At 40.6% G+C, this 22,307-nt stretch overlaps 1 protein-coding gene across 2 annotated transcripts in view; it reads right to left on the bottom strand.

Moving 5' to 3' along the window:
- The window catches only part of TTC29 (tetratricopeptide repeat domain 29), a 255,598-nt gene extending 253,073 nt beyond the window's left edge, over positions 1-2,525 (bottom strand). For both annotated transcript variants that reach the window (XM_079920595.1, XM_079920596.1), the window contains exons 1-2: positions 2,410-2,525; positions 1,708-1,762 (exon numbers count right to left, since the gene is read on the bottom strand). The gene's annotated coding sequence lies outside the window, so the exon portion shown is untranslated. The remainder of the gene's footprint in view (positions 1-1,707; positions 1,763-2,409) is intronic.
- Positions 2,526-22,307: the final 19,782 nt, after the last annotated feature.

Below are 22,307 nucleotides of genomic sequence, written 5' to 3'. Positions count from 1 at the left end.
AAGGATATGGAGCAAATCTGGGCCATCTCAGTTCTTAACCTAGACCTCTCTGCCCCCAGGGGATTTGGAAGGGGAAAGAAACAATGCCTGTGCTGGCTTCAGCACGCAGGTCCTTCCCTGACAAATTAAGACTGTTCTGAGAGCTCCCACTTTGGTCACCAAGGGCACTGGGCAGAGGTATCTCTGCATAATTGCAGGGACCTCTGAAGGGTTCCCCAAGGAACTTCAAAACGAGAAAAGAGTACTTGTAATTTCTCCCCAAACTAGGAAGACCCACCTACTTGTACACAGATAGAGGGATCAAACCCCAGAAGCTCCGATCCATCTCACATTTCCCATCAAGGTGTGTATAAGCCTCCCAAGAACTGGCCTACCAGGTTGGGACATAAAATTTATCCTTATTGATGTTTACTTGGGTCAGGCTGTTTTTCCTAGAAAATACAAGCCTCTAATGAAATCTTATGCAAATGTTATATACATGGAGAGGAAAACGTCTTCTTTGTCACCCAGATCAACTGCGATTTTTCTTTTTCAAAATCAGAGTTAACGTTTCCAACCATTAAAGTTTCAGCTGCCAGTTCCTTCATTTTGCTCCTCTCTGATCTGAGAACATTAGCAGCAGGAGCACCTTTACTCTTAAATTTAGTTTAGTGTAAGTATTGCAAGGCCTGCTGGCAAGCCTCAAGGCACAACTCTGAATGGGGGTGGTCAGGGCAGAATGATAAAGTGGGTGCTACTGCAGGAAGGGGAATGGTTCAGATTCAGGTATATAAGGGAGGATAATGAGAGGTACTACTCTGGCTGGTACCAAAATGAGCTTAGCCCCAGAAGGTTAGGGTGAAGCAGTCTGTTAGGGGACCGAGAGGCAGCTCCCCCAGTGCTACCAAATGGGCAGCCTACTCTGGCCACCACAGGTGCTGAGACAAAGATCAAAAGGCTGCCTTCAGCCATTCCACTCTTGGTATTCAGAAGAGATTTGGTGGATTCTCTGATCTCCTGGTTGGCTCCTGTTTCACAGTTACAGTCTCTAAGTTTGGCCCGCACATGCAAAAAACAAATGAGAATGGAGAAATACGGGATGAAGGGTTTGAGAGGGATGGATCAGGCTGAATGTGTCCCATGGTGTGAGTTTACATTTCTGGTCCCCAGGTAAAATTCTTCAAAGAGTAGCCCTCTTGCTCAGGATCCCCAGAGATCCTTATCAGGAAACACAAAGGAGGGGGAGGCCTAGAGTTGTATAGGCAGAGGCTACCTGGGAGTAACTATGTCTGAGGCTGACCACTGTCTCCAGAATTCAGTCGTTTGGGGGTAAAAGCTGAAATGTGAGAAATAAGGCCAATAAACCACAGCAAGCAAATGTATCATGTGTCATCAAGAGAGTTCAAAATAAATATGATTTAACAAAATCATTGATAAGAATTGGAACTTTTCATATTATCACCATAAGCTCTTTTACTATGAAAGTTTAAAGAAAACTACAGAAGAAATATCAATAATTTCCTCCTGAAAAGAGTAAAAAAAAGAGTCAGTAAATGTTTATCCCTTGTATCATAATTTTTGCATACATCTAGCATTCTATGGTAGGTTATTAGGTTGTTAAATAAATAGAAATCACAGATTTCCTACTCACTAACATTTATTGACAGTTAAATCAAAATTTAAAGCGGGAAAAGTGTTTGAAGGCGGGCCATGTTTCATTCGACTTACATTTGGAGATTACTGCTGGAGGCCTCTCCAGGCTTACAGACTTCAGCCTGAAAATCTGGAAGCAAAGAATAACAGCAAAGGAGAGAAGGAAAAAAGTTAAAAATTAGTTAAAGGAATAACCCCCCTTCCTGCTCCAAATAGTGGAATAAGATTTATTCATACAACAAAAACCAGGTACTTACTATACAGTTAGATAAACTTAAAAAAAAAAATCCTGCTGTGATAGATGACTTATTATGTCGATGATTAAAGATGCAAACCATAAAAAAAATTACAAAGTATAGCTCCTATGGAAGAAACTAATCACTAATTCAATGAAATGCCAATACATCTGAAATATGTATGTGTTTTGATATATTCTTATACAAATGTGACATTAGGGATCTCTCAAACTTATGACAGACTGGGTTATCTACCAAAACCGAGGGCATCTCAGTTCCCTTGTGCTCCCATCCAGTTCTAAACAGGACTAATTGATTTATTCCTACTCCTGTTTATTTTTTCCATTGCCCTCACAGGGTGAACTGGGCGGCGAGAAGAGCGCCTTTCTGCGCTCCTCCTTCTATGCATTTCTTGAAGTAAATGGTGAGGGCCTTGGCTCAGGAAGCCTGAGTCCCTAGATTGACGGAGGAAGGTCTGTCGGGGTCAGGGGAAGGACTGCCCGAAAGAACGACTCGTCTCTTCTAAGAGTTCGTCACGAACCTCGAGGGACTGGCCCTGGTGAACAGCTCTGGTTTTCCGTTCCGCCTAAGTGTGTCCCCGACCGGTAGCAGGTGCTGGGCGCCGGCGCTGCCCTCTCCTCCCGCGGTTGTTTCCGCACCCTGCAGAGCAGGCGCAGAGAGAAGACGCGAGAGCGTTTCCAGGGATACAGAGGGGGCGGGGGGGGCCGGGCGGGGGCGGGGTTAGGCTGAACCGGGATTCGGGATTGGGGCAGTTTCCTGGCTCGTCGGGGACGGGGGCGGAGCCTATAGGGGGCGGAGCCTACTGAGCCGTGTGCTGGGTCTCCAGACCCAGAAGGCTTTTCCCGCCAGACTGCTCTCAGAAGTTAGACTCATTTCAGAAATTAGTTCACGCAACCGAAGAGCCTCGAATTTGCCGCCCTGAATCATTTCCTTCACGGCACCGAATCCTCAGTATTTTGCAACATTTCCCTGTCGTCCACAGATTGATGGAAAAACGCTCAGGCTGGGAATCAAGACCATCAAGACCCGAAGTCACTTTAACCAGCTGAATAAGTCCTTCCTTAGCCTCTGTTGCTGTCAGAACCATCTTTTTCCAGCCCCATGCAAATACCTTTCCCAATCCTGTCTCCAGAAAGAGAATCCAATTTTGAGTTGTGGTGAGCTAAAAACCCGAGGTCTCTTACATAGACTCCTCCTCCGTCCTGTCTTTATATGTATATATTTTAAAATTTCCCCTAAAACTCAGGATTTTATATTTACACCCACTTAATGTCAGCCTGTTAATCCCAGCCCATGCTTTCATCCCTTCTCTCACATATAAATGTAAGAAAGTGAGCTTCCTAGCTCATTGTCGCATACAGATAGAGGGCAAGAGAGTGAGGCTGTTGTTTTTTACTCCACCAAATATAGACGTGCTGGAAGGCAAGGCTCTTATTCATTGCCTACTGTCACGCACTGTAGGAAAGCCAGCAATACTGCTCACACCAATCATTCTACTAACCATAAATCGATTCTGTTTGGACTACAAGCATAACAACCATAACCACGCTTTCATTCCAACATCTAATTTGCTGCAATAAATTACTAAATTATTTCCACCAAGTAAATTTACACTATACATTCAGTTGATCACTGTGACTATCTGTGACTGGGCTCCATGCGATCCCTCACATCAGTAAGGATCATTCTATTCTCATGAACTCATTTCCCAGTTTCTAGCAACACCTTAACACAACTCCACGATGACCTGTGTTAATTCTGTTCCAGTCCTTCCTGCCTTTTCAGGTTCAACGTCTGTGAATTCCATGCACCTTCCTTCCTACATGAGACTCTTCCAGCGTGGCTTTTTGGAGGCTCCTTCCTGCCTCTTTGGACTTATTCCTCCTGCTTGCTGTTTTTTTTTTTTTTTTTAATTGGCGTGTAGTTGCTTTACAATGTTGTGTTAGTTTCTGCTGTACAGCAAAGTGAATCAGTTATAAGTATACATATATCTCCTCTTTTTTAGATTTCCTTCCCATTTAGGTCACCACAGAGCACTGAGTAGAGTTCCCTGTGCTATACAGTAGGTTCTCATTAATTATCTATTTTATACATAGTAGTGTATATATGTCAATCCCAATCTCCCAATTCATCCCACCCCGCCTTGGTATCCATAAGTTTCTTCTCTATATCTGTGACTCTATTTCTGCTTTGCAAGTAAGTTCATCTGTACCATTTTTCTAGATTCCACATATAAGTGATATTATACAATATTTGTTTTTCTCTTTCTGACTTACTTCACTCTATATGACAGTCTGTAGGTCTATCCACATCTTTGCAAATGGCACTATTTCATTCCTTTTTATGGCTGAGTAATATTCCATTGTATATATGCATACCACATCTTCTTTATCCATTCCTCTGTTGATGGACATTTAGGTTGCTTCTATGTCCTGGCTATTGTAAATAGTGCTACAGTGAACATTGGGATATAGGTATCTTTTTGAAGCATGGTTTTCGATGGGTTTCATTTCTTATATAGGGTCTTAAACTTGGCACTTAGATGGGACGCTTTCTTCTCTAGTACTGACCTCAGGCCTCCCAGGCATTTATACCCCATTAGTTACCTGCCTCCAGACAGTTTTCATAGCCAGTTATCCCAATGGAACTTGGTACAGCACAGACCATTGTGACTGATACTCCTCCCTGGATCATCCAGTCCTGTGGACATCCACAGTCCACATAACATGTGCTATAAAAGTGATATCACGTTTGATGCCTCAAGGAAGGACCACACTGCTGCCCAGGACTGAGTAGAAGTTTGTCAGTCACAAAAGTGTTCACAGAGGGGATAGTTCTTGAGATGTGATTTTGAGCCTTGAAAAAAAGAGTAGAGGTGTGTCAGGTGTACTGAAGGGAATAGAAGTGCAGAAAACCTTAGCTTTGGGGATACCACCAATTCTAGAATACAGAGGCAGAGAGCTGTAGAAGATGAATCTATCCCACAGAAAAAAATATAGCAGTATAACGTTTTGAGCTCCAACAAAGGAAATGAAAACCTGAACACACAGCAACATATTCATTAATGTAGCATATTTAGGATTATAATTGGAATAGATGTTGATTTTATAGTATTTGTCATAGCTAGGACATGGGAAAATTATGAATACCCCTCAAGAAGATTGAAATAAAGTCATTCTGGGACTTCCCTGGTGGCACAGTGGTTAAGAATCCGCCTGCAAATGCAGGGGACATGGGTTCAATCCCTGGTCCGGGAAGATCCCACATGCCCCGGAGCAACTAAGCCCGTGCGGCACAACTACTGAGCCCAGGCACCGCAACTACTGAAGCCCGTGCGCCTAGAGCCTGTGCCCTGCAATGATAGAAGCCACCGCAATGAGAAGCCTGTGCACTGCAACGAAGAGTAGCCCCCGCTTGCAGCAACTAGAGAAAGCCTTCGCGCAGCAATGAAGACCCAACGCAGCCAAAAATAAATAAATAAATAAATTTAAAAAAGAAAAGAGAAATAAAGTCATTCTTTGAAAATAAAATAAAAGATTCATCAGTCCTTTATGAAACTGGTGAAATTTGGTTACTTATAAAAAGCATTCTACAAAGAACCTTGGTTTGGCTGACTCTAAAGCTTTTCTCCTAAATTATGCTTTTAATTAACTCTTTTCCCACTAATCCCATGCTTCCCAAGCAATCTCATAAGTATAATTTATGTATAGTGTAGAGATTCTTAAATGGGTGGAAATTATGTTCTGGCTAACTAACATGAATATTTATGTTCTCCTGGAAATTATATTTTCACTGTAAATTAATACACTGGCATTTGGTTTGTGTGTCAACATGTGTGAGTTTGGTTATTTAGGGTTAAAGCCTTTTACTAAGCTCGATCACCTCTGGGTATACTTCAAAGTCATGGTTCTGGATTTCCAAAATTGAGGAATACGTCTTTGACTAGGGTAATCTATCCAAGAAGGATCATCTTATACTGGCCAGTTTAGTGATCATTGACTTCTCCTGGTAATACCTCTATCATGACCCTCTTTATTACTACTAATAATGAGTCCATGTGATTTATTAAAAATTTTTAAGTACCATGAAGAACCATAAGAGAAAATAGAAGATCAATGAAACTTAATTAGTAACGTAGCTAGGAAGGCAGAATTTTGGATATTACAAACCAAAGTGTTCAAAAAACAATAATTTCAGTGGATCTATAAACAACTTCAGCAGTAACTTCTTAATATTTTTCTAGGATAATAAGATAATTAAGGATATATCATCCATTGCAGTGGTCATGAGAGTGTACCTTATAGGCTTCTAACTACAGGGTGTGTAGTTAATCAAGGGTCCCAGTTACTGTGTTTTGAAATTTGTTTCCTCACCTTTCATGGGTCACTCACAGCCAATGACTCTGCATCAAAGGTACTAAGGCAAACCCGTTCCTGAGAGACACTGCACTCCCCAGAAAGCCAACTTTGACTAAAGGATTCCCCTATGGTTTTCCTAGCTGTCTAAGATTACTTTCAATTGACCTCTCCCTCTCTCCTTAGGGTCAGAATTGCATCACAGTCTGATGGCTTTTTTAGCCTTCTTCAGCGCCTTCCCTATTTTCTCTCCAATAGGAATATCTTCAGATAAAACCCTTGCATATTACCCCATCTTTGCATCAGCTCTTGGAGGACCTGACAAGTACCTCTAAAAACTTAACTAAATTCTCATCAACATATTATGTCTTGATATTCAAAGTCAGAATGCCAATTGGGCTAATCCTTCCAGTGGCCATTAAATGGCATTTACTCTTGTCCACTTTACCCAGATGGAGAAAAGAGTCCACACTGATATATGGGCATTTTCTAGTAGCTTTCCTGAATGATCAGAGACCCGAAATAAGCACGATTGCTAACATGGGGTTTGGGGAAAGAGTTACATGGACGACTACTTAGAATGGACCCAGAATGGACAGAAGAAGCTCTTAATAACCAGGTAGACATACTTTCTTGCTCAGTGGAGGTAAATTTATTCCAATGTTTACTAAATAATTTATGAACAACTTGGTCGTATTGATAGGATTGGAGGTTATACATGGTCAGGCACAGTAACAAGAATTTGCCCTCCCCAAGACAGTGACATGGTCTTTCCCACTGCTGAAAGCCCATTTGGCAACCCCATGTTCCTGACACAATACTCTGGAAGGGCCAACCTACTAGATGGTAGCAAGCTGGTCATATTATATCCCCTCCATCACAGAGGAGGCAGTATCTTGTCCTAATTAGAATAGACATGTATTCCGTATATAGGTTTGCCTTCCTTATCGGCTATGCTTCTGAAAGCAGCATCACCTATGGACTTATAAGTGCCTTATTTATGGCCACAGTACCGATGGCTTCCGGGGATTAAGTCAGGGGGTTGATATTCATGGATAAACTGCCTTTACACATAACCTGTCATCCACAAAGACTTGGTCTTATAGAAAGAAACAAATGAAGGCTTGAACAGCTGGCATACACTTCTTTCTAAGCTTGGGGTATTGTGCTATAGGATACAGCATGTACCCTGAATCAGGAGTACTTGTACCAGAGCCAGGATACTTGGGTCCAAGAACCAAGAGGTAGAAGAGGGAATGGTACTGCTTGATATTACACCTAGTATACCATTTGCAAAAATTTACTTCTCAGCAACACAACTCCAAGATGTGCTGAGTTAGAGTTCTCAGTAACAAAGGGAGAAATGATTCTACCAAGAGACACATTTTGTTTCCATTCTAAATCACCTCTCCCTTTAAAAAATGTTCAGATTTAAAGATGGGATGGTGACAGCAGAGCTGTCGAAGATCAAATAAACTACCATTGTATGTGTCCTCTGTAGATAGAGCTCATCCCACAAGTCATTAAACACATAAATTCCAGAAGCGCATATCGATGTCATGTTTCACTTCCAATAACACATCAAAAGACGAGTAAAATATTTTCAATACATTTGACACCCAAATTGCTTATTTCAGTATTTTCATTTTTCTCTTCATCACCTTCTGTTCCAGAGAGAAAAAGTTGAAAATTGTGATAGAAAGTTTCAGATGTTTTCCAATAGCTTATTCTTCTAAAATATTGATGAAATTCATAATGAAAATATTTTTTAGTTTTTCTGTTAGTGCCACCAAAACGATTGAAGCAGATGATTGTTTAATAAAATAAAGAACAATGCATATAGTCAATTCATAGGAAGCTACAGGTAACAAAGAGGTTGTTGCCAAGAGGATTTGAGAACAGTGAGAAGAAGTTATCAAGTGAAACAGAGAGCTGTGAAAATCAACTCTCATGGGCAGATGAAACCCCTGTAAAAGTAGCCCATTGTATGAATGGCTTATAACAGTGTTGCCTCTGAGACTGAGGACTTGTGGTTATCAGGGCCTAGTAGTATTTTCGGAAAATTGTGCTGTAATTGATTCCACCGAAACATAAGTTGCCTAGAAGAGATAATGTCGTGACTGACAAAAACGGAAAGCAGTAGATGAAGAAAAATTTGCCATGTGTCCTGTAGCAGTTTCCAGAGAAGCTGGGGTTGACTCCAATGGCAAATTCCAATCATCGAGCCAGAGATCTCCCTAGAGTAATGCGGTCCTATAGGTGGCCAAAGCTTGGCAGACCTGTCTTGTAAGGTCATCTGACACCATTCTTATTCTGTGCTCACCAGTGGACTTTCTGACCTACAATTTGCTTTCTACCGTGAAATGGGAAGTTATGTCCTAAGTAAGTAATCAGGATTTGTTGCCTGGTCAAACACAGATTTGAACCTAAATTGGCAATCTGGTGTATAAACTAGCTTTTAAAATGTTTGGTTAGTGTAAATTGGTTTCTGTTTCCTGATTATTTCTTGGTGAACTGGGAAATATTTTTCTTTTGGAAACTGCAGGGCTATAAAGCAGACACTGAGCTGGTGCTTCCACCAAAGGTTGCCTTCCCATGAAACTCTACAGAGCAGCTTACTTTGGTATCTCTGTTACTCCAGTAAGTATTACAACCATTCATTTTTTCTATTTTTCCAACTTGGAAAGGCATAGGAGTTATCTAAATTGAGATGAAACTTCGTGATTAGAGTCTGCACAATTTACAAAATGACACACTACCATATATACGTGGAGATGCTAATCTTCATATAAATAAATATTATGTATTTAGGAATAGAATTATCACTGCAGAGATAAAAATTTTATAAGCCCTATCTTTCTCTTTCATAATCCTTTTAAATAAGAAGGCATAAATAATCATAAGCTTTAATTTAGACTTTCATAGTCCAAGTATTTTATTTTATACTTTGTTGCTCACATTAACAGATTAATTTTTAGAACAGGGTTTTGATAAACTTATTCATTTTTTAAAAAAACTTCAGATGTGAATCTTATAATCTTTCAGTTCTTTATGCTAAGTAAAATTATGAACGATCAGTTATTTAATCCAATATTATTTTAAATTTACCCAACAACATTATTCATGCTAGTACATACCACTTTTAAGTGCTGAAAACACAGTGCGAAAAAAGACACACAGGTCTCTAGTCTAACTGGCCTTTTGGACATTACATTCTAGTGGGGGAAATGGGAGACAGATAGTAAATAAGTAAACAAGATGATTTCAGGGCTATGAATAAGACAAAACAAGATAAGAGTAGTGTTTGTGTGTGTGTGTGTGTGTGTGTGTGTGTGTGTGTGTGTGTGTGTGTGTGTGTGTTTGGGGGCTGAATTCTTAGAGAAGGCCTCCATGTGAAAGTAACATTGGAGCTGAAACCTGAGTGAATGATGGAATAGAGAAGTCAGGCACAGATCTGGGGAGAGAGCATCACAGGTAGATGGAATAGAACAAGCAGAGCTCCAGAGGTGGGAACAGAGTCGGTATGTTGGCCTGTGGCAGACAGACAATTCAGGGGCTTCCTTACGATTGACTCTTTCTGGTGTTTACATCTTTGGATAATCCTCTCCCCATATGTGTAGGTAATATCTGTGATGTACTTCTAACCAATAAAATGATAAGCACTCGCTTCCATGATCATTTTATGTGACATAGGACTCTACCTTGCTATCAGACTCACTCTAGTCTCTTTTTCTTTTGCTGGCTTTGGAACAACCACAGCCACAAGGAACTGAATACTTCCAAAAACCACACCAGTGGGGAAACCGATGTTTCCTTAGTTGGGCCTCCACATGAGAACACAGCCCTAGCCAATCCCTTGATTACAGCATGTGAGACCCTAAGCAGAGGATCCAGGTAAACCATGCCTGGACTCCTGACCCACAGAAACTATGAGATAATAGATGTGTTGTTCCTCTAACTTGTTAAATTTGTAGCAATCTGTTACAGAACATAAAAGTCAATTCATGGCCCAACAGTCAGAATACACATTTGGTTGGAGGGTAGTGAACCAAGGGGATAGGAGTGCATTTGAAATGAGGTAGAAGGGTGACTACATAGAACTTCAGGCCATGGTAAGAGAATCAGATTTTACTATAAGTGTATTAGAAAGTCATCATGGAGATTTAAGCAAAGGAGTGACATGATTAAAAGTTTCCTGGTTACTTGTGAAGGGTGAACTATGGGCTGACCAGAGTGAACAGGGAGACTTCTCAGAAGCCAGCTGCATTCATTCATCTAGGTGAGAGAATGTGGTGGCTCAGATGAGGATGGTAGAAATGGAGTATGGTTAAAAAGAGAGAGAGAGAGAGAGAGAGAGAGAAGAGTCAGGAAACATTTGAATGCAGTCTACAAAATCCTAGACCTTTGTTGGGTTTCTCAGGTGGAACAGAAAGAGGGCAAATCCAGGGTGCTATTTTGACATGTTAAATTTGAGATGTCAGTGAGATATTCAGCGTTAAGTTGTCAAGGAAGCTGTTGAATAAATAGGTCTGGAACTCAGTATGAGTGATATATATTTGGAAGTAATTAAAACACCGACTTGGGAGGGCTTCCCTGGTGGCGCAGTGGTTGAGAATCCGCCTGCCAATGCAGGGGACATGGGTTCGAGCCCCGGTCTGGGAAGATCCCACATGCCGCGGAGCAACTAGGCCCGTGAGCCACAACTACTGAGCCTGCGCGTCCGGAGCCTGTGCTCCGTAACAAGAGAGGCCGCGATAGTGAGAGGCCTCAACTAGAGAAAACCCTCGCACAGAAACGAAAGACGCAACACAGCAAAAATAAATAAATAAATTAAAAAAAAAACAGAAAAAAAAGAAAACAAAAAACACCAACTGTAGTTAAAACCAGAAATGGGATGAAAACCATCAAAGGGTTAATATGATATGTAATAAGGAAAAAATTAAATAAATATATAATCTCGCTTCTGACACTGAATAGAGAATTTTGCTTTGTCAACATCATTTTTTTTTGTTTCTCAAATCTATTATGTTTTCTGTACAAAGTTCCACCGTACATCACACATTCTTCTCCTCTTGCTTACACAGTAAACAAGTGTTACTAGCCCTTTGGCTCAGGTTCACAGGTTTTCTCTGGAGAAGGGTGTCAGGCCAGTTAAACTCAAGTTGTCTTTTTCTGATGCCTTCTGGGAGCACTGGAAAGCTCTGGGCTCTGAGGAGCACAAGCAGAGCCCAGCCATGTAGGTGTGCAGAGAGCTCCATGTACAGAGCTCTGTGCCTCGGTGCTGATCAGCTTTTCTGTCTGGGACAGCCCAGAGTTTTGCCCAACTCCTGAGGGCAAAATCAAGCCCATGGAAAAGGATCATACAACTGAAGGAAGATGTCTGCAAACACCCAGTCTCCAGCTCCCAGGTTGGACTTCAGACCGATGCCAAGAGGAGCTGGGGGTGGCATGGGCATCCCTGAGGAACTCAGTCCAAAGGACTTATGTCAGGGGGCTTTGGGAAGGAGGGGTGGGGCAGGAAGGTTGGGGAGAAAGAGCATGTTAAGTGGGAATAAATGAAAGATGAGAGAAGCTGTAGAGCAAGGGGCTTGTGCTATCCTTCCAACAGATGGTGAGTAGACCAGGGCTGGGTTAGAGGAAGTGGGCGAGAAGAACTTGATACACTATCAGAAGATACACTATCAGTAGGCTATTATCACTATGTTCAACAATATTCATAAAATAATTATTTTATGTGCCCTTAGTATTTGCTTGGAATTTGGAGAATGGGAGTGATGTAGATATAGTGAAACCAAGGTTGGCTGAAGTCCCACTGCAGCCATCTTGGTGGCCAGCTCCTCCCTGGGTAGCCCTTTCTGTTCCCCCATCATCACCACCCCTGTTTCCATTTGAGCCATTGATTCAGCCCTGGTGAGCCATCTCTACTAATCTACCTTCACCCTTTCCTAGTTTTGTGTGATCTCGTTGCTTCCTTGCTTTGAGCTGTTAGTCATACCTGTTAAATTGCCATTTTAATTTAGTAGTTAGAAATGATTCCTTCCAAAATAAAATGACCTAATGGTACACATTTGAACTATACCCTCTCTTACTCTTTAGTTGTGGTAATGCCAACACGTGACAGCCATGGACTATGGTTTAAGAGTCAAACAAATTGAAGAAAATAAACCAAGGGTCTACAAAGATGTGATTTGGTTAAAGGAAACAGATAATCCCACACTGAGTTTTTACGGTAGGATTTCTCACTTCTCAAGAGTGACTCTTATCTTTCTTTTATGAGCTTGAAAAAAGCCTGGAGCTCAGCAGTGCCTCAGGCAAGTGAGTTTGAAGGTCTTCTTCAAGAGTGAATGAAAGATAATAATCAAAATCTAGGTCAAGATACTATTTATTCTGCAGAAAATTGTTTAAGTTAATGCTTTAAATTTAAGTCAGAATGCATTTTAATATATGATTCAAACCATGCCTATCAGATATTCTTAATGACTGCACACGTTGTAATATCATTCGGACCATTTTATTATGAGGAATTTTCTAACATCAAGTGGAACAGCCATTAAATTATCATTACAAAGATATCAAACTTCCTCATTGCATCTATTTCTCAAGACACAGGTATGCAATATGAGTCTGAAAGCTTTAGAAACTTCAATACACCTTTTCAGAAAGAGAATGAAAACAGAGGGTTTATGGTAAAAAAGAATGAAACAGAATGGAAAAAGTGGCAAAGAAGAAGGATCTATAGTCTGATGCATGACAAGGAAAGTTTACCCTCAGAGAACAAGAGGGTTCTAGTTATCATTAGTAATAGCACATTCTAAATTTTGTAATAATTATTTAAAAATAAGAAGTAAAAAATTTATTAATTAGCAAAATTATATAATGTGTGGAACAACTGGTGGGGAATAAAAATAATTATTCAATATGAATACTTTTTATGGAAGAAATTAAGCTGTACTGCATATGATCTACATTTCAACAAAATCGTTCTAGTTTGTAGCATACAACAAGTGAATTTGGTATTTGTGTATTTAAATGAACTACATTAAGTAGTTTGTGAGTTTCTTTTATCTTATCAATTTATTCATATAGTTGGTTATGAACACTGGCTCCCTATGAAGAAACATACATCATACCATGAATGAAATTAGGATAAAGTCAAAGTGAGTTCCAAAAGACGCAGACACAGACCAAAATTGCATTCTCTGGCTAAAGGCTCCACAGGACTATTTGGAAGAAAAAAAATAAAGTGTTAAAAGAGACAGAAACAGCATGTTTGAGTTATAATAGAATAAGAGAGTTATGTTAGAATACATGTTTGAGTTATGTTAGAATAAGTGTTAGCTACATAACTTGAAGTCTAGAGACGCTCAAGAGGTAGACTGGATAGCCAGGGCCCTGAACTGTAGGATTGAGCGAGTTATTCACAGTAAAGTTCACACATCCAGCACTGAGGATGGAAGAAGTGGCCACTTCTGATTAGTCCTTGAGAACAAGGAGAGTAAGGCATGGCAACAGGAACTGGCTAGAGCTCTGTAGGGAGGTGAGAGCAGGGGAAAGAGCAAAGGATTAACGAAAGCAAGGCCAGATCTCCGGCTCTGTTTTATGACCAAAAAATTGCACCAAACTTCCATAAAGTGATGCCTTTCTCAAAAATGATGCCTAACAGTCACAAGGAGGTTAGATAGGTGCAAGGACTCTTAGTTGCAAATACATTTCCATAACTTCCAGCGGCTCAACAGAAGCTTTCTAGGTATATACAGATCATCCTGTCCAAATTATAATTGAGGAAATCGAGGTCCAAAGGATGACATGAGCATCCAGCTAAAAGCAAAGGCAGAAGAACACAGGTCATCCAGCTCTTACAAGGCCAGGCCTCTCTCCAGCACACAATCTGCCCTCTCTCCTTTAGAGAGAGGGATCTTTGAATCCTTCCATGATCACTGAAATTCACAGATAAGCCCTGAACTTTTCAGCCAACGGGTCCAACTTTCCCCAGAGCTAAATCAGAGTAAATCAGAGAGAAATAATAGAACATAGTTGATCAGAGTTTTATCTTCTTTTATTTCCTCTTTTATTTCTTACGGGGTTGCTAATGAGCAGTGAAACGGCCAAACAATCAGGAAAGGAGAGAAAACAAAGGATACAGAAAAACCCACCAAGTGACTCATCTGCCCCAATGTGACTGAGTGTTAACACTAAGGTATTTATTTGGTACAGATCAAAAATCTTCACCACATATTCAGATCTCAAAGAACACAGGTGAATCTGGACCTGGTAGAACAATTTCTCTGGAATATAAAGACTGGCCAGCCTCCCCCAGAATCGATTGAAACTTGCCATAGGAAACTGAGGCACAATTACTCTCATCACAAGAGGCGCAGTTGTAACTGAACATGAAAATTGTCTACTGGTGAGTCATTTCCGCGCACGATTCCTTCACCTTCCCATCTTCTGCCCCGGACAAGTTTAGGCAACAGATGATCTTCAGACTGAGGAGAGGAAAACTGAGGTGTTCCTTTCCACTTCCGAGCACGCGCACACACACGAGGGACGTGTAATCGGTCGGCTTCTTCCTGAAGAGCTGTCATTCCATACACACCAATATAGACAGATGCCAAAGGGCCACAGTCCTCGAGAGTGTTTTCCTGGGGTGGCTAACTTACCCACACTGACTTTCTTGGGCTCACATCCTCCACACCAGCCCCACCCCACCATGTGTTAGAGAGCTTCCATGGTCATTGCTGAGTCCATCTTCCTTGACACTCTTTTATCTCAGCCCCACCCTCCCAATCCCAGATAATCCCCATGCCTTGGTCTTTAAAACCGTTTCCCTCAGCCATTAAAAAGAATGAAATAATGCCATTTGCAGCAACATGGATGGGCCTAGAGGTTGTCATACTGAGTAAAGTAAGTCAGACGGAGAAAGAGAAATATCATATGATATCACTGATATGCAGAATCTAAAAAGAAATGATATCAATACAAATGAACTTATTTACAAAACAGAAACAGACTTAGAGAACAAACTTATGGTTACCAGGGGAGAAGGGTGAGGGGAAGGGATAGTTAGGGAGTTTGGAATTGTCATGTACACGCTGCTATATTTAAAATGAATAACCAAAAAGGACCTACTGTGTAGCACAGGGAACTCTGCTCAATATTCTGTAACAACCTAAATGGGAAAAGAATTTGAAAAAGAATAGATATGTGTATATGTATAACTGAATCACTTTGCTGTACACCTGAAACTAACACAACAGTGTTAATCAACTGTACTCCAATATAAAATAAAAAGTTAAAAAACAAAAATTTCCTCCCATCCTTCTGAGCAACTACCAACTCCTGTGGCCCAGACCTAGCCAGAGTTTCAGATATTTTCTCCTGGCTTGTCTCCCTGTTAGCAAGGAAAAAGAGGATTTTTCTAATTCTCAGAGCAATGGATAGAGGATCCAGAAAAAGAAAGTCACCCCTGAAAAGGTCTTGTCTGAAGGTGAAATATCTAACAAAATCAGCCCCATCTGCTAACCAGGGTGACTCTTCTGGGGCTCATCTCCTGTTTCTGTGAGTAGCTATCCCCTTCCTGGTTTTTTTAGATGCAGATTCTAGGAAGGGTGAGCAGAATGTAAGAGAGAAAATCGATCTATTCCCCCAAACAATCCATTTCTGGTTGTTGCTGCGTGAGTTGAAGTTTTCTTTGTTAAAAAGCTTTATATATCCATCTATTAGGATAATGCTGTGTAACTCGATAACAACTCCCATCAGCAGAAAGAGAGAAAGATACTGAATTTACCTAGCAGATATGGTCATGTGAAATATCTCATTCAGACCCTTCAGGAACATGAGTACAGGGTCAAAGACACCGCTGTGTGCCTCAGACCTGTCACAGAGACTCTTGAGGAGAGGGGATGTGAAGTGAGGGCTAAAATCCAGCCCATTTCCAGTTGCCTGCTTTGTGCCCCAACCAGGACGGTAACCCCTGCAGAAAGGGGTGGCTTCTTTTTCCTGTTTGTTTTTTAAGACAATTTCTTTCTTTTCTCTAGTGCCCAAGACTGGGAAATTTCTCTCTCTTTTTCTAAAGGGAAAACTAAGTTTGATCACTTAATGAATGTGCTGTGTGTGGAAAATGCAAGAGGAATAACCTCGTTCAGATATGAAGAGTAACTGGGCTGAGTGAAATCAACAGCCAGGTTTTTAAAAAGCCTGTTATTGGGGCTTCCCTGGTGGTGCAGTGCTTGAGAGTCCGCCTGCCGATGCAGGGGATGCAGGTTTGTGCCCTGGTCCGGGAGGATCCCACATGCCGCGGAGTGGCAAAAAAAAAAAAAAGACCATTAAAATTCAAGTGCAGGCCATGTTCCCATTTTTTTTCTTTTTTTTCTTTGCGGTACGCGGGCCTCTCACTGCTGTGGCCTCTCCCATTGCGGAGCACAGGTTCCGGACGTGCAGGCTCAGCGGCCATGGCTCACGGGCCCAGCCGCTCTGCAGCATGTGGGATCCTCCCGGACCCTGGCACGAACCCGCGTGCCCTGCATCGGCAGGCGGACTCTCAACCTCTGTACCACCAGGGAAGCCCGTCCCCATTTCTTATAAGCTGTATGACTATAAGCATCTCTTATTAATTGCTGTTGATTAGCCAAAATGCAAATATTTAATTAAACCTTGAGAGATAAAATTGCACGTGAATTATCTATCTAAGAGCACATAGGTCTGTACATTCCATTAAGATGGTTTAACTAACCATCATGTCTCTTATACCCAGTCTTTTTTGAGCAAGTTGATTGTTTTCTGTTTGTTTTTTTTTTTTCTCTCAAGTTCCCTAGAGGGATGGTGTTATTTTTTCTAAAGTCATTTGTTTATTGATGTGTATTTACTTTGCTTCTCCTCCTTATCCAGTTAGAAGCACTGCTGATCACAGCACAGATGAACACTTTTGTTTAGTATCCTTGAAAATGTATACTCAAGAGTAATTATTGACCAGATTGAATGTCAATGAAGCCTCTTAAGAGAAAAAAACACAGCTGGCAAGTGAAAAAAACTCAGTTTTCCATCTTTTTTACATGCTTGTATATCCTAGGGATTTTCTTGGTCCTGGTATGCTATAGATTTCCACAGGACAAGAGGGTCACTCTGGTATTAGTGGAGTGGGTTTTGAATGTTTACTTTAAGGACAAACACAGACTTCTATTTGGTTATTTAAAGAAACAGTAAAAATCTAAACATGTCTTGTGTGCCCACACAGGACTGAACAGAAGTGGCTGGTGAGGTCTTCAGTACAGGACTTACACGATTGTTCCTGAAGAGGATGAGGCAGGTGGCTTCCCTGGGCGGTTGCCAAGATGAACCCTCAACCACAAGGGCCAAACCTTGTGAAAACAAAACAGAAACAAAAACCAAAGAACTGCCACTTATAGAACTACTGAAATAATGTCCTTCCCGATTTATTTATTTTTTAGCATTACTTATCCTTCTACGTATGATGGTGACAGTTAATAGTCTGGTGCATGTGTTTGTTTTTTTAATGGCCTCTATGTTGGTTCTGCTCATTCTTTTAAAAAGTATCTTGAAATTGTCTGTCTTATGAAAATGCCTGGAAAATTCTGGCCTAACGTACAGCTTTCTTGCTTATGTTTGATGCTACGGCTTCCGAATGCTAGTCACCCCTCTGATGTGGTAAGAGTGTATGTCTACGCAATGGAGAACACGTGGTTGTTTGTCGCCTCCATGGTGCAGGGTACTGATCTCTGTGACCAGATGGCACTACTGGAGTGTTTGACACAAAGTCGTTAAAGGAGGTGCTCTCCTTTAATGGGATGGAGCTAGAACAACAAATACCGCACACGTATTTGCCCGGGCAGCACGTGCTTCTCTTCTAAATGAGACTGTTAGCCAGACCTTGACTCTGCTCTATACGCGGCCTCTAAGGATTGTTTACACAGCATGAACCGTGTCTGGGGCTCTGCAGAGTTAGGAGAATTACACCATTAACTGGGCTGAAAAGTACCCTACAAATGCTCTGAGGTATGACTCTAAGTGCAGGCATACCCACCTTGCTCTCTCAAGCGAGGAGTTACTTTGTATTGTGTTTCTCTAACCACACAAGCCACTCTGATTGTATTAATATATAAGAAGCCTTCTTACATAAAGATGGCATTTACATATCTAAAATCATTTTGTGGGATTCAAAGGATTACAAGAATCATGCTCAAGAAAAAGACTCCCTAGAATTGTTCTAGTTCCAAAGCTAGGATTTTAGAGGTCAGCTGTTTATATTGACTACCTCAGATTTACTTTACTAATTTACACTGTATAATTAAAATGCATAGCATAATAATTCTTTTTATTGTCAGAGTTGTAACGTCCTTGAAATTCATTCTTTCATTCATCCATCACTGAGTTTCTTTCATGGGTCAGGCATTGTGCGGGGTATTGGAGACACAAAATCATACAAATGCAATACAGTAATTAATAAAAAATGGTAAGTTCTATGTCAGGAGCAAGCTGGGGCAGCTGAGAGCTATAAGCTACAATATAATTCATGGCCAGACTGATGATTCACAAAAGGGAAACCAACCCTAACCTTCATCCCCTTTTTGCTCTTCTCCATACCTACCTTGGACACACACACCTTTTAAGGCTAACTAAGACGATATTTTCCATCTCTTTCTTTCCTGCCTCCCCAGAAGCATAGTAAGTTTGAAATTCTGAGAAACTGACTGATTTAAACCATGGGACTTTCTAGGGGAATAGTGATTTATCGGTACTGCTGAAACACTGGTCATTGATTTAAGACTCTTAGGGAATCTGCTGCTAAATTATCTGGTGCTTGTTTGAAAAGAAACTCAAATAACCACAGTCATCGCAAATACACGAACGTGGAAATAGTGGCTTAGCTGGAATATTGGAGGAAGGGATGGAGAGAGCTGCATGCAAGAGCTTGGGTGATACTAACAGCAGGGTAAATGCCGAAGACAGCTGACTTCAACACAACCCTACAATTGCTACTGGGAGAGGACCAGAGTGAGCCCAAATGAAACCTGCAAGCAGCTGGAGAGCCCCTCAAGTGCAATGCAGAGACTTTCATTCTTGTGCACAGTTATTTAGACTGAAAATGGAAACGTGCAACTGTGAGGCAGATCTCATTCATGCATAATTGAAACACCCAAGGGTAAAACAGTGAGGCACAATGGATGACATCTGATAAAAAGAGAGCAAGGCAAAAGAAGTTAAAAACAAGATACAAGACCCTGGGGACCACAGAGAAGAATACCTGACATAGGCCAAATAATCTCAAATAAAAATATCCAAATTACCAGACAATGTAAATATAAAGACAAATGCATGGAGGAGGCATGAGGATTGGGGAGGAAAAAATTGCTTAGAATATGAAACACTCGAGGGATGAGTCAGTGGTGAGTGAAACTCTTATTCTAACAAAATGCAACCAAAACAGCATTTATGTAGTGTTCTCATATCCAGAGGAGCTAAACAGAATTAAACTAGTACTTAAAGAAGTTACATTCGATATGACTACATAATAGGTATATAATATGTACACAATACATACATATATAAAACTACGGACCATATGTGTGCATAAATATTAAAATTTTCTTAACTTACAGGAGAGAGCAGTAGTGTGTGTGTACATGTGTGTATCTGTATATAGTCAGCTTCCTAGTTATGAAGGATAAATTCCATTTCATTGAGACATTTGCAAAAAAGTAAGTATTGTGATAAGTATTTTAAGGAGAAAAGCGACTGGCTGGGAACGGTGAACAAGTAGTATAGTTGTCTTGTCCATTTTTCTTGCAAACTCAAGTATTTTATTGAGTACCTGTCATGGACCAGGGACAATTCTGGATCCTCTGGACTATTCCATTTAATTCCCACAAGAATTTCCTGAAAGGCATTATTGCTTCCATTTCAGGATGCAGATTCTGAGACTCAGAGAAATTAAGTCACATTGCCTTATCTGGTACAAACCCAAACTCTTCCCATCACACACGCCTCCATTCTCTTTGAGAGATGAAAAGGGAAGGCTGCCTAGAAAAGTTCTCACAATGCAACTTTCTAGTGTTGTGTTAGAAATTATTTTATTTATTTATTTTTAAATTATTTTTCAAATTCTTCTCCTATTTAGGTTGTTACATAATATTGAGCAGAGTTCCCTGTGCTATACAGTAGGTCCTTGTTGTTTTTCCATTTTAAATATAGCCGTGTGAACATACGATGTACATTTTCATTAAGCAATGTGAATATTGCAAAAATAAAGCTACTTTTATTTCCTTTTGTTAAAAAAATGAGAGAGAGCGAAGCTGTTAGATTGCTTAATGGTTCTGCAGTTTGGTTCTGTATTTAGGCCCATCCTTGCTCCCATCCGTATCCCTTGCAATGAGAAGGAAATCTGAAGAGATGTGTCCATACCAATGAGAACCTGAGCTAGTTGTAAGGAAATGATCCTGCCAGATACCCTATGAATTTACCATCTATGTCTTTACTAAGAAAGTTATAATGAAGCATCTAACTTCATGCCGTCAAAAGGTTATTATACGTTTATGTACAAGGTATTGAGAATTTGAAGAATTTTGTCACAGTTCCCGCCTTCCAGGGACTCCAAGTAAACCTGTGTGTAAACATGTACATATAGGTACTTGTAACTATGTGTAAGGCAAGTGATAAATACCTCTTGAGAGACATGGAAAATAAGAACAACAGGAATCGGAGACAAGAAAGATCATCTAAGGTTTGGATTCATTCATCTTCCAACACATGTGCCTGCAAAGTTGGCATCCACGTAGCAAACGTTCCTACCTCAGCTCTTTTCTGATGATGGAAAAATGGCTTTGCTTTCAAGAATCATGGTCTCAGATTCTGGAGGACCTATTAAGGTAGTAGGAAAAACTGGTCCAAGCCTGTTACAAATGTGGAAACTGAGGTTTAGAGGGGCTAAGTCACTTATTGAGAGTAACCATGTTACACTGAAAGTCTTGAAAATAAAACTTTTAGCTGGAAATCAGGACTGGCTCTAAACCAAATGGAAAACATTGAACTGCGGGAATCAGACAACCACGGTTTTAGTTGGATCAATAGTTTTGTGGAGTTTTTTCTAATATGTTTATTTAACTCCATCTTCATTGTCCTAAAGTACACACACGCACACACAGGCACATACATACACACACATCACTTTTATAAAGTATGCTTTTTTTTAACATCTTTATTGGAGTGTAATTGCTTTACAATGTTACGTTAGTTTCTGCCGTATAACAAAGTGAATCAGCTATATGTATATATATAACCCCATATCCCCTCCCTCTTGCGTCTCCCTCCCACCCTCCCTATCTCACCCCTCTAGGTGGCCACAACTGATCTCCCCGTGTGACGCAGCTGTTTCCCACTAGCTATCTATTTTACATTTGGTAGTGTATATATGTCGATGCTACTCTCTCATTTTGTCCCAGTTTACCCTTCCCCCTCCCCGTGTCCTCAAGTCCATTCTCTACAGCTGTGTCTTTATTCCTGTCCTGCCCCTAGGTTCATCAGAACAACTTTTTTTTTTTTTTTTTTTTGGATTCCATATATATGTGTTAGTTTTTGCAGCCTGGAACATATTGTTTAACTTCAGGGGTGGCTATCTCTTCCATCTGTACAAGGAGCGCCAATGAATCAACGCTTTCTGTGGTCATTTCCAATCAATGGGATACCAGGATTTAATAATTCTAAATTAATATTCAGCAACTGCCTCCTTCTAATTTTACAATCTCCTTCTTTCTGAATTAATACTTTTTGTGGGTGTCCATGCCCTACATGTTTGCTTTGCAACCAAGGGCACAAAAATTGTGAAACAATCCAGCACCTTTCCACTTTGCATGGGGTCTTTAAGCAAACTCATAGCAGGTCTGAAACTAGAATTGAGGTGTTTAAACATTCTCCTGTTACGTTCCTTTTCCCTGGCACCATATTCCATCCAACTTTGCCTGATTCGTTACCTATTCACTTGGAACCTGACAATATCAAAGTTATCTGTGTAGTTAATAATTTTCCTACCCCTTTCCCATCTGAAGTGACC

Source organism: Stenella coeruleoalba (assembly GCF_951394435.1).
Source record: "Stenella coeruleoalba genome assembly, chromosome: 4".
NCBI lineage: Eukaryota > Metazoa > Chordata > Mammalia > Artiodactyla > Delphinidae > Stenella > Stenella coeruleoalba.
This window is presented reverse-complemented; position numbering and strand designations above follow the sequence as displayed.